The sequence below is a fragment of the Salvelinus fontinalis genome, chromosome 14, assembly GCF_029448725.1.
Source record: "Salvelinus fontinalis isolate EN_2023a chromosome 14, ASM2944872v1, whole genome shotgun sequence".
Lineage (NCBI taxonomy): Eukaryota > Metazoa > Chordata > Actinopteri > Salmoniformes > Salmonidae > Salvelinus > Salvelinus fontinalis.
Window position 1 is genome coordinate 8,519,433 of NC_074678.1, and position 12,817 is coordinate 8,532,249.

The window sequence follows — 12,817 nt, forward strand, 5'->3', positions numbered from 1 at the left end:
CCTTACTGCCTCCCCCTTCCACCCCACTGCCTCCCCCTTCCACCCCACTGCCTCCCCCTTCCACCCCACTGTCTCCCCCTTCCACCCCACTGCCTCCCCCTTCCACCCCACTGTCTCCCCCTTCCACCCCACTGCCTCCCCCTTCCACCCCACTGCCTTCCCCTTCCACCCCACTGCCTTACTGCCTCCCCCTTCCACCTCACTGCCTCCCCCTTCCACCCCACTGTCTCCCCCTTCCACCCCACTGCCTTACTGCCTCCCCCTTCCACCTCACTGCCTCCCCCTTCCACCCCACTGTCTCCCCCTTCCACCCCACTGCCTCCCCCTTCCACCCCACTGCCTCCCCCTTCCTCCCCACTGCCTTACTGCCTCCCCCTTCCACCCCACTGCCTTACTGCCTCCCCCTTCCACCCCACTGCCTTACTGCCTCCCCCTTCCACCCCACTGCCCCCCCCCCCCCTTCCACCCCACTGCCTTACTGCCTCCCCCTTCCACCCCACTGCCTCCCCCCTTCCACCCCAATGCCTTACTGCCTCCCCCTTCCACCCCACTGCCTTATTGCCTCCCCTTCCACCCCACTGCCTCCCCCTTCCACCCCCCTTCCACCCCACTGCCTCCCCCTGCCTCCCCCCTTCCACCCCAATGCCTTACTGCCTCCCCCTTCCACCCCACTGCCTTACTGCCTCCCCCTTCCACCCCACTGCCTCCCCCTTCCACCCCACTGCCTTACTGCCTCCCCCTTCCACCCCACTGCCTTACTGCCTCCCCCTTCCACCCCACTGCCTCCCCCTTCCACCCCACTGCCCCCCCCCCCCTTCCACCCCACTGCCTTACTGCCTCCCCCTTCCACCCCACTGCCTCCCCCCTTCCACCCCAATGCCTTACTGCCTCCCCCTTCCACCCCACTGCCTTACTGCCTCCCCCTTCCACCCCACTGCCTCCCCCTTCCACCCCCCTTCCACCCCACTGCCTCCCCCTGCCTCCCCCCTTCCACCCCACTGCCTCCCCCTTCCACCCCCCTTCCACCCCACTGCCTCCCCCTTCCACCCCACTGCCTCCCCCTTCCACCCCACTGCCTTACTGCCTCCCCCTTCCACCCCACTGTCTTACTGCCTCCCCCTTCCACCCCACTGCCTCCCCCCTTCCACCCCACTGCCTCCCCCCTTCCACCCCACTGCCTCCCCCTTCCACCCCACTGCCTGACTGCCTCCCCCTTCCACCCCACTGCCTTACTGCCTCCCCCTTCCACCCCACTGCCTTACTGCCTCCCCCTTCCACCCCACTGCCTCCCCCCTTCCACCCCACTGCCTCCCCCTTCCACCCCACTGCCTGACTGCCTCCCCCTTCCACCCCACTGCCTTACTGCCTCCCCCTTCCACCCCACTGCCTTACTGCCTCCCCCTTCCACCCCACTGCCTTACTGCCTCCCCCTTCCACCCCACTGCCTCCCCCCTTCCACCCCACTGCCTCCCCCTTCCACCCCACTGCCTGACTGCCTCCCCCTTCCACCCCACTGCCTTACTGCCTCCCCCTTCCACCCCACTGCCTCCCCCTTCCACCCCACTGCCTCCCCCCTTCCACCCCACTGCCTTACTGCCTCCCCCTTCCACCCCACTGCCTCCACCTTCCACCCCACTTTCCACCCCACTGCCTCCCCCTTCCACCCCACTGCCTCCCCCTTCCACCCCACTGCCTCCCCCCCACTGCCTCCCCCTTCCACCCCACTGCCTTACTGCCTCCCCCCTTCCACCCCACTGCCTCCCCCCTTCCACCCCACTGCCCTACTGCCTAGCTAGCTAGTAACTCTGCTAAATTAGCAACATGTAATAAAGTGAAACCCACACTAAGTGGATACAGCATTATGATGTACTTTCCAACCCACTAACATGGTCTATCACTCTTATATAAATACTCTAAGTCTTGAGACAAGGTAAACATACTGTAAGTCTTGAGACAAGGTAATCAAGTACAAAAAAACTCACGGGCTCGTTTACCACAATGTTCAACTGAACCAGATGTCCCATCAGAGGCCCAGAGCAGGGCATGTTAAGGTAGGGCAGGGGTTGTCTGAGCTGAGCCCAGTCTGATAGGGGCAATAGGGGCTTTCTTAGAGTCTCCCTTCTCTCCAATGTAGTGCTGAGCAATTACTGCTTTTTGAGGTCGGTTCGTTTCAGTTAGATTATTTAAAAAAATAATCATGGAAATATATTTTGGTTTTGATTTTTTTTTAAAATGTTTTACATGAAATGCATTATTAAATAATGTCATGAAAATGATTTTAGAGCTTCCCTCAGCCATCACCACCCTTCTTCCTGACAAAGAAATGCTGTAACACAGAATAAAACCCTTAATAAAAGTCCCATGACGGCAGTGACTGGCCATTACTGCGTATCACTTATTTACCATCATTTATTTACATATCTTACTATACTTTAATCAAATATTTATTTGATGACATAATTATTTTTCGTTCATTTACGTCTCTGCTCAGGCAGTATCAGCCAGCCTGGCAACAATCTACCGTTAACTCTGTTCTCCCCGTTGAACGAGTCATCTTATTCAGCTCGGCTAGTAGTAGCTAGCTGACTGATTAAATAATTGTACTAGTTCTTCAAAGTAGATAAGTCATACTTTCAAAACTGCTTATTATCAACTACTTCAACTATCAATTAGGTAGAGCAATCTCACAAGCTGTCTCTATCCCTCTCGTTGTTGTGTCGTTTCATTCCTCTCTGATGCGTTGTCATATGGTCTGTGTGTGTGTATCCGCACCCGTCGCCTGAAAGAACAGGCGCAAGGGATTATGGTCATTGTAGGTAATTACCATGTTTCTGCACTGAACTAGGTTGAATATTTTTCTAATATAAACTACAACTCCCTTCAGCCGAGGGTCACACATAGTTCTTGACCTAATTTCTCGTTTGAATGATTTGATTTCCCTCTAGAGAAACGATGCATTGGGTTCACAGGAAAAAAAACAGAACTAAATGGAATTCAAGTAATGGATCCGACGTTGGTCGATTAGTTGTTTAATAATACCACCCAAAAAAGACTAACATTTCAGGTAATCGCTCAGTTAATCGCTCAGGACTACTCTAACGCAAACAATCCCTACAGATAAGTGAATAAATTACAGAGAGAGAAAGATGATTCTATTTCCCTATGGACTCATGTAAATGATAAGAAAAACTCACAGGGTTATTTTCAACGGTGACAGTGATGTGTGAACTAGCCAGAGGCCATCTGGCGGGGCTAAATAACTCACTAACCAGAGGACTGAATCACATGATTCTTAATAAAAATGGCCGTGAATCACTTCAGCGAACACGTCAGACGAAGTTAGATGGAAGTAAGACATGTTATCTTTATACGGAGTGATAATGTTATAATCTAGCCATACGTTGTGTATCCCTGTCTGCGATAGTATAATATCCTTAATGACATTTTGTAAATGAGCGTACTGGTCAACTAATCTTTTACCTGAACAACACCCGGTGATATGCCTTTCATAACAGATCATGTACAATCTCAAGGGAGTTGCATAGACACCAGCTGAAATGGCAGTGAAAGGTATTTCAGGTGTGACTAATTGAGATGAATGGTAACGCTCACGAGACAGTCCTGCTTCGGGAATTGGAAACACAGTATATATATTTTTTCTTGTTTCAAGTGTGTCAGCACCTTTTTTTTTTTCATTCCATTCAGACGAGCCTTAACAGAAAAAAGCATGACTTGACATGAAAACAAATGGGGGGGGGAAAAGGGGGAAATTACTCAAATAATGGACTGTTATTTGTAGAAGTTATGAAAGTCAACATCTGCATTCCAATAGTTGTGTTTTTATTGTAGGAAATTCTTACAGCAAAATGTAACTGTTGTTCAAGCATTCAAAGAAGCAGAAACGGTGTGACTATCACCCTTCATGGCTGTGTAACACATGAGAGAGACTATCCCCCTTCATGGCTGTGTAACACATGAGAGGGACTATCCCCCTTCATGGCTGTGAGAGAGACTATCCCCCTTCATGGCTGTGTAACACATGAGAGGGACTATCCCCCTTCATGGCTGTGTAACACATGAGAGGGACTATCACCCTTCATGGCTGTGTAACACATGAGAGAGACTATCCCCCTTCATGGCTGTGTAACACATGAGAGGGACTATCCCCCTTCATGGCTGTGTAACACATGAGAGAGACTATCGCCCTTCATGGCTGTGAGAGGGACTATCCCCCTTCATGGCTGTGTAACACATGAGAGGGACTACCCCCCTTCATGGCTGTGTAACACATGAGAGGGACTATCCCCCTTCATGTTCTGAAAAAAAGTGAGATTCTAAACAGAAACATGGAGCTGAGCCACTCCTCAACATGTCGACAGAGATCCTCTGCTCTGCTGTGAGGACAGAGTCTCCTGGCTCTATCCTAGCCTAATCAACTGATTGAACATCCTGATGTGGCAGACACAGAATTACTCCGCTCTGAGTCTCCTGGCTATGTCCTAAACTCTATCCCAACTCTAAGATGGGCCTCTCTCTCTCCCTGGGTGCGTCCCAAATGACACTCTGGCCAGAGCCTCTGGTCAAAAGTAGTGCACTATATAGGGAATAGGGTTCCTCTATTAGGGTGCCTGTCCTTACAGTGCTGTGTCTGCCACGCTCAGCTGATCACAGCTTTATCAGGATGTTCAATCAGCTGATTAGGCTAGGATATAGCCTTTCTCCTGCCACTGTTACTGCCACATTCCTTCAAGTTATTCTACCCTGCCCCATGCACCTCTCTTCTCCTCCTCCTCCTCCTACTCCTCCCCCTGTTCTCCACCCCAGCTCAGGCAGAGGTGAGGCATGTACTGATAGATGAGAGAGAGAGCAAGACTGCGAGAGAGAGAAAGAGAGATCAGGGACCTCTGTGAGGAAGGTGAGTGAGGCAGGTGCTGGGCTAAATTGCTTCCCTCCAGCTACAGAACCTACCTCCAAAATAGAACTGGGACGATAAATTGAAAATAACCCGACAAGACATTGCCTTCTTCTTACCATAGCATTTAGCTTACATCTGTAATTCTCAGGGATTTTGCTGCACAACGTTCCTGTAGATTGTTCTAGAACCATTATTTGGTCAACAGTGATAGCCTATACATTATGTTGATTCCTGCATTGAAAGTATCTGCCTGTCCCTCTTTCGCCACTCTCACTTCCTCTCCCCAGAGAGAGAGAGAGAGAGAGAGAGAGAGAGAGAGAGAGAGAGAGAGAGAGAGAGAGAGAGAGAGAGAGAGAGAGAGAGAGAGAGAGAGAGAGAGAGAGAGAGAGAGAGAGAGAGAGAGAGAGAGAGAGAGAGAGAGAGAGAGAGACAGAGAGCAGAGAGAGAGAGAGAGAGAGAGAGAGAGAGAGAGAGAGAGAGAGGATAGTCACAGCGTGTGGGTAAAATCACCAGGAAGCCAGAAAAATAAAATCTGTATTACAAAGTATGTGTTTGCTCTATTTGAACCACAGGAGGATGGTGGCACCTTGATTGGGGAGGACAGGCTCATGGTAACGGCTGGAGTGGAATCCAATACATCAAACACATGGTTTCCTCCTCTCCAGACATTGTTATCATCCTCCACTGCTTGCCACCATGATATTTCTTATACCATTATTCAACTAGGCAAGTCAGTTAAGAACAAATTCTTATTTTCAATGACGGCCCAGGAACGGTGATTTCAGGGGCCTTGTTCAGGTGGCAGAACGACAGATTTTGTACCTTGTCAGCTCGGGGATTCAAACTTGCAACCTTGCGGTTATTAGTCCAACAGCTCGAACCACTAGGCTACCTGCCGCCACCCCAATATAGAGGCCTAAAGGCCGAGGACAATAAGCAGAATAAATTCAACCAGACGTTTGTTTCATTACAACACTGGAGAGCAAAACCTCTGTGTGGTGAAGTCCACAACACATATTGCATTTAACAAACAGTTACAGGACCTACAGCAGGGGTCAAGCAAGGGAATGTTACCGACATTTTCGGACTTCTAAACAACTACTGATTTAGAACCACAGAGAGTTAACCGCAAGTCACAAAGAAATCAGGAGCTGCCTCCACTATTCCAGCACCATTTCAACAACAGGAGCTGCCTCCACTATTCCAGCACCATTTCAACAACAGGAGCTGCCTCCACTATTCCAGCACCATTTCAACAACAGGAGCTGCCTCCACTATTCCAGCACCATTTCAACAACAGGAGCTGCCTCCACTATTCCAGCACCATTTCAACAACAGGAGCTGCCTCCACTATTCCAGCACCATTTCAACAACAGGAGCTGCCTCCACTATTCCAGCACCATTTCAACAACAGGAGCTGCCTCCACTATTCCAGCACCATTTCAACAACAGGAGCTGCCTCCACTATTCCAGCACCATTTCAACAACAGGAGCTGCCTCCACTATTCCAGCACCATTTCAACAACAGGAGCTGCCTCCACTATTCCAGCACCATTTCAACAACAGGAGCTGCCTCCACTATTCCAGCACCATTTCAACAACAGGAGCAGCCTCCACTATTCCAGCACCATTTCAACAACAGGAGCTGCCTCCACTATTCCAGCACCATTTCAACAACAGGAGCTGCCTCCACTATTCCAGCACCATTTCAACAACAGGAGCAGCCTCCACTATTCCAGCACCATTTCAACAACAGGAGCTGCCTCCACTATTCCAGCACCATTTCAACAACAGGAGCTGCCTCCACTATTCCAGCACCATTTCAACAACAGGAGCTGCCTCCACTATTCCAGCACCATTTCAACAACAGGAGCTGCCTCCACTATTCCAGCACCATTTCAACAACAGGAGCTGCCTCCACTATTCCAGCACCATTTCAACAACAGGAGCTGCCTCCACTATTCCAGCACCATTTCAACAACAGGAGCTGCCTCCACTATTCCAGCACCATTTCAACAACAGGAGCTGCCTCCACTATTCCAGCACCATTTCAACAACAGGAGCTGCCTCCACTATTCCAGCACCATTTCAACAACAGGAGCAGCCTCCACTATTCCAGCACCATTTCAACAACAGGAGCTGCCTCCACTATTCCAGCACCATTTCAACAACAGGAGCTGCCTCCACTATTCCAGCACCATTTCAACAACAGGAGCAGCCTCCACTATTCCAGCACCATTTCAACAACAGGAGCTGCCTCCACTATTCCAGCACCATTTCAACAACAGGAGCTGCCTCCACTATTCCAGCACCATTTCAACAACAGGAGCTGCCTCCACTATTCCAGCACCATTTCAACAACAGGAGCTGCCTCCACTATTCCAGCACCATTTCAACAACAGGAGCTGCCTCCACTATTCCAGCACCATTTCAACAACAGGAGCTGCCTCCACTATTCCAGCACCATTTCAACAACAGGAGCTGCCTCCACTATTCCAGCACCATTTCAACAACAGGAGCTGCCTCCACTATTCCAGCACCATTTCAACAACAGGAGCTGCCTCCACTATTCTATATATTATATATCATATTATATATTATATATATATATTATATATATTATATATATATTATATTATATATTATATATATATTATATAGGAATACCTAGGATAGGATAAAGTAATCCTTCTGCCTCCACTATTCAGCACCATTTCAACAACAGGAGCTGCCTCTACTATTCCAGCACCATTTCAACAACAGGAGCTGCCTCTACTATTCCAGCACCATTTCAACAACAGGAGCTGCCTCCACTATTCCAGCACCATTTCAACAACAGGAGCTGCCTCTACTATTCCAGCACCATTTCAACAACAGGAGCTGCCTCCACTATTCCAGCACCATTTCAATAACAGGAGCTGCCTCTACTATTCAGCACCATTTCAACAACAGGAGCTGCCTCCACTATTACATTACATTTACATTTAAGTCATTTAGCAGACGCTCTTATCCAGAGCGACTTACAAATTGGAAAGTTCATATATATTCATCCTGGTCCCCCCGTGGGAATTGAACCCTGGTCCCCCCGTGGGAAATGAACCCACAACCCTGGCGTTGCAAGCGCCATGCTCTACCAACTGAGCCACACGGGACCATTCCAGCACTATTCAGCACCATTTCAACAACAGGAGCTGCCTCCACTATTCCAGCACCATTTCAACAACAGGAGCTGCCTCCACTATTCCAGCACCATTTCAACAACAGGAGCTGCCTCCACTATTCCAGCACCATTTCAACAACAGGAGCTGCCTCCACTATTCCAGCACCATTTCAACAACAGGAGCTGCCTCCACTATTCTATATATTATATATCATATTATATATTATATATATATATATATTATATATATTATATATATATTATATTATATATTATATATATATTATATAGGAATACCTAGGATAGGATAAAGTAATCCTTCTGCCTCCACTATTCAGCACCATTTCAACAACAGGAGCTGCCTCTACTATTCCAGCACCATTTCAACAACAGGAGCTGCCTCCACTATTCCAGCACCATTTCAACAACAGGAGCTGCCTCCACTATTCTATATATTATATATCATATTATATATTATATATATATATATATTATATATATTATATATATATTATATTATATATTATATATATATTATATAGGAATACCTAGGATAGGATAAAGTAATCCTTCTGCCTCCACTATTCAGCACCATTTCAACAACAGGAGCTGCCTCTACTATTCCAGCACCATTTCAACAACAGGAGCTGCCTCCACTATTCCAGCACCATTTCAACAACAGGAGCTGCCTCCACTATTCCAGCACCATTTCAACAACAGGAGCAGCCTCCACTATTCCAGCACCATTTCAACAACAGGAGCTGCCTCCACTATTCCAGCACCATTTCAACAACAGGAGCTGCCTCTACTATTCCAGCACCATTTCAACAACAGGAGCTGCCTCCACTATTCCAGCACCATTTCAATAACAGGAGCTGCCTCTACTATTCAGCACCATTTCAACAACAGGAGCTGCCTCCGCTATTACATTACATTTACATTTAAGTCATTTAGCAGACGCTCTTATCCAGAGCGACTTACAAATTGGAAAGTTCATATATATTCATCCTGGTCCCCCCGTGGGAATTGAACCCTGGTCCCCCCGTGGGAAATGAACCCACAACCCTGGCGTTGCAAGCGCCATGCTCTACCAACTGAGCCACACGGGACCATTCCAGCACTATTCAGCACCATTTCAACAACAGGAGCTGCCTCCACTATTCCAGCACCATTTCAACAACAGGAGCTGCCTCCACTATTCCAGCACCATTTCAACAACAGGAGCTGCCTCCACTATTCCAGCACCATTTCAACAACAGGAGCTGCCTCCACTATTCCAGCACCATTTCAACAACAGGAGCTGCCTCCACTATTCTATATATTATATATCATATTATATATTATATATATATATATATTATATATATTATATATATATTATATTATATATTATATATATATTATATAGGAATACCTAGGATAGGATAAAGTAATCCTTCTGCCTCCACTATTCAGCACCATTTCAACAACAGGAGCTGCCTCTACTATTCCAGCACCATTTCAACAACAGGAGCTGCCTCCACTATTCCAGCACCATTTCAACAACAGGAGCTGCCTCCACTATTCCAGCACCATTTCAACAACAGGAGCTGCCTCCACTATTCCAGCACCATTTCAACAACAGGAGCTGCCTCTACTATTCCAGCACCATTTCAACAACAGGAGCTGCCTCTACTATTCCAGCACCATTTCAACAACAGGAGCTGCCTCCACTATTCCAGCACCATTTCAATAACAGGAGCTGCCTCCACTATTCCAGCACCATTTCAACAACAGGAGCAGCCTCCACTATTCCAGCACCATTTCAACAACAGGAGCTGCCTCCACTATTCCAGCACCATTTCAACAACAGGAGCTGCCTCCACTATTCCAGCACCATTTCAACAACAGGAGCTGCCTCCACTATTCCAGCACCATTTCAACAACAGGAGCTGCCTCCACTATTCCAGCACCATTTCAACAACAGGAGCTGCCTCCACTATTCCAGCACCATTTCAACAACAGGAGCTGCCTCCACTATTCCAGCACCATTTCAACAACAGGAGCTGCCTCCACTATTCCAGCACCATTTCAACAACAGGAGCTGCCTCCACTATTCCAGCACCATTTCAACAACAGGAGCTGCCTCCACTATTCTATATATTATATATCATATTATATATTATATATATATATTATATATATTATATATATATTATATTATATATTATATATATATTATATAGGAATACCTAGGATAGGATAAAGTAATCCTTCTGCCTCCACTATTCAGCACCATTTCAACAACAGGAGCTGCCTCTACTATTCCAGCACCATTTCAACAACAGGAGCTGCCTCTACTATTCCAGCACCATTTCAACAACAGGAGCTGCCTCCACTATTCCAGCACCATTTCAACAACAGGAGCTGCCTCTACTATTCCAGCACCATTTCAACAACAGGAGCTGCCTCCACTATTCCAGCACCATTTCAATAACAGGAGCTGCCTCTACTATTCAGCACCATTTCAACAACAGGAGCTGCCTCCACTATTACATTACATTTACATTTAAGTCATTTAGCAGACGCTCTTATCCAGAGCGACTTACAAATTGGAAAGTTCATATATATTCATCCTGGTCCCCCCGTGGGAATTGAACCCTGGTCCCCCCGTGGGAAATGAACCCACAACCCTGGCGTTGCAAGCGCCATGCTCTACCAACTGAGCCACACGGGACCATTCCAGCACTATTCAGCACCATTTCAACAACAGGAGCTGCCTCCACTATTCCAGCACCATTTCAACAACAGGAGCTGCCTCCACTATTCCAGCACCATTTCAACAACAGGAGCTGCCTCCACTATTCCAGCACCATTTCAACAACAGGAGCTGCCTCCACTATTCCAGCACCATTTCAACAACAGGAGCTGCCTCCACTATTCCAGCACCATTTCAACAACAGGAGCTGCCTCCACTATTCCAGCACCATTTCAACAACAGGAGCTGCCTCCACTATTCCAGCACCATTTCAACAACAGGAGCTGCCTCCACTATTCCAGCACCATTTCAACAACAGGAGCTGCCTCCACTATTCCAGCACCATTTCAACAACAGGAGCTGCCTCCACTATTCCAGCACCATTTCAACAACAGGAGCTGCCTCCACTATTCCAGCACCATTTCAACAACAGGAGCTGCCTCCACTATTCCAGCACCATTTCAACAACAGGAGCTGCCTCCACTATTCCAGCACCATTTCAACAACAGGAGCTGCCTCCACTATTCCAGCACCATTTCAACAACAGGAGCTGCCTCCACTATTCCAGCACCATTTCAACAACAGGAGCTGCCTCCACTATTCCAGCACCATTTCAACAACAGGAGCTGCCTCCACTATTCTATATATTATATATCATATTATATATTATATATATATATTATATATATTATATATATATTATATTATATATTATATATATATTATATAGGAATACCTAGGATAGGATAAAGTAATCCTTCTGCCTCCACTATTCAGCACCATTTCAACAACAGGAGCTGCCTCTACTATTCCAGCACCATTTCAACAACAGGAGCTGCCTCTACTATTCCAGCACCATTTCAACAACAGGAGCTGCCTCCACTATTCCAGCACCATTTCAACAACAGGAGCTGCCTCTACTATTCCAGCACCATTTCAACAACAGGAGCTGCCTCCACTATTCCAGCACCATTTCAATAACAGGAGCTGCCTCTACTATTCAGCACCATTTCAACAACAGGAGCTGCCTCCACTATTCCAGCACCATTTCAACAACAGGAGCTGCCTCCACTATTCCAGCACCATTTCAACAACAGGAGCTGCCTCCACTATTCCAGCACCATTTCAATAACAGGAGCTGCCTCTACTATTCAGCACCATTTCAACAACAGGAGCTGCCTCCACTATTACATTACATTTACATTTAAGTCATTTAGCAGACGCTCTTATCCAGAGCGACTTACAAATTGGAAAGTTCATATATATTCATCCTGGTCCCCCCGTGGGAATTGAACCCTGGTCCCCCCGTGGGAAATGAACCCACAACCCTGGCGTTGCAAGCGCCATGCTCTACCAACTGAGCCACACGGGACCATTCCAGCACTATTCAGCACCATTTCAACAACAGGAGCTGCCTCCACTATTCCAGCACCATTTCAACAACAGGAGCTGCCTCCACTATTCCAGCACCATTTCAACAACAGGAGCTGCCTCCACTATTCCAGCACCATTTCAACAACAGGAGCTGCCTCCACTATTCCAGCACCATTTCAACAACAGGAGCTGCCTCCACTATTCCAGCACCATTTCAACAACAGGAGCTGCCTCCACTATTCCAGCACCATTTCAACAACAGGAGCTGCCTCCACTATTCCAGCACCATTTTAACAACAGGAGCTGCCTCCACTATTCCAGCACCATTTCAACAACAGGAGCTGCCTCCACTATTCCAGCACCATTTCAACAACAGGAGCTGCCTCCACTATTCCAGCACCATTTCAACAACAGGAGCTGCCTCCACTCACCATTTCTACTTCAACATTTCCACATGATCTAATCACCTGTTTAATCTAATACAGTAACAACTAAAAGATACCAAAAACGTATTAGTTCAATCAATGTCAGCTAAAAAATAATTTGGCTGTCCATGGAACTGATTTCTGTGTGTGTGTGTGTGTGTGTGTGTGTGTGTGTGTGTGTGTGTGTGTGTGTGTGTGTGTGTGTG

General features: G+C 47.4%; 1 protein-coding gene across 7 annotated transcripts in view; it reads right to left on the reverse strand.

Moving 5' to 3' along the window:
* Positions 1-12,817, reverse strand: part of LOC129869457 (tumor protein 63-like) — a 272,771-nt gene that overhangs the window by 111,314 nt on the left and 148,640 nt on the right. Inside the window, exon 1 of one of the 7 annotated variants that reach the window (XM_055943899.1) lies at positions 2,689-2,767. The exons of the other annotated variants lie outside the window; for them this stretch is intronic. The gene's annotated coding sequence lies outside the window, so the exon portion shown is untranslated. Of the gene's footprint in view, positions 1-2,688; positions 2,768-12,817 lie in introns of those variants that run through there. 7 annotated transcript variants of the gene reach the window in all.